This window comes from Procambarus clarkii, chromosome 8, assembly GCF_040958095.1.
Source record: "Procambarus clarkii isolate CNS0578487 chromosome 8, FALCON_Pclarkii_2.0, whole genome shotgun sequence".
Classification (NCBI taxonomy): domain Eukaryota; kingdom Metazoa; phylum Arthropoda; class Malacostraca; order Decapoda; family Cambaridae; genus Procambarus; species Procambarus clarkii.
The window spans coordinates 36126083-36127319 of record NC_091157.1 but is presented as its reverse complement, the minus strand read 5'-3'; positions in this window follow the sequence as shown (position 1 = coordinate 36127319).

The window sequence follows — 1237 nt, the reverse complement described above, 5'->3', positions numbered from 1 at the left end:
ATGTGTGTATAAGGGACACTACTATAGTGTGTATAAGGGACACTACTATAGTGTGAATAAGGGTCACTACTATAGTGTGTATAAGGGACACTTCTATAGTGTGTATAAGGGTCACTACTATAGTGTGTATAAGGGACACTACTATAGTATGTATAAGGGATACTACTATAGTGTGTATATGGGACACTACTATAGTGTGTATAAGGGACACTACTATAGTGTGTATAAGGGTCTCTACTATAGTGTGTATAAGGGACACTTCTATAGTGTGTATAAGGGACACTACTATAGTGTGTATAAGGGACACTTATATAGTGTGTATAAGAGTCACTACTATAGTGTGTATAAGGGACACTTCTATAGTGTGTATAAGGGTCACTACTATAGTGTGTATAAGGGACACTACTATAGTATGTATAAGGGACACTACTATAGTGTGTATAAGGGACACTACTATAGTATGTATTAGGGATACTACTATAGTGTGTATAAGGGTCACTACTATATTGTGTATAAGGGACACTTCTATAGTGTGTATAAGGGGCACTACAATAGTGTGTATAAGGGACACTACTATAGTGTGTATAAGGGACACTACTATAGTGTGTATAACGGACACTACTATAGTGTGTATAAGGGATACTACTATAGTGTGTATAAGGGTCACTACTATAGTGTGTATAAGGGACACTTCTATAGTGTGTATAAGGGTCACTACTATAGTGTGTATAAGGGATACTACTATAATGTGTATAAGGGACACTACTATAGTGTGTATAAGGGACACTTCTATAGTGTGTATAAGGGACACTACTATAGTGTGTATAAGGAATACTACTATAGTGTGTATAAGGGACACTACTATAGTGTGTATAAGGGACACCACTATAGTGTGTATAAGGGATACTAGTATAGTGTGTATAAGGGTCACTACTATATTGTGTATAAGGGACACTTCTATAGTGTGTATAAGGGACACTACTATAGTGTGTATAAGGGACATTTCTATAGTGTGTATAAGGGACACTACTATAGTATGTATAAGGGACACTACTATAGTGTGCATAAGGGACACTACTATAGTATGTATAAGGGACACTACTATAGTGTGTATAAGGGTCACTACTATAGTGTGTATAAGGGACACTTCTATAGTGTGTATAAGGGTCACTACTATAGTGGGTATAAGGGACACTACTATAGTGAGTTAAGGGATACTACTATAGTATGTATAAGG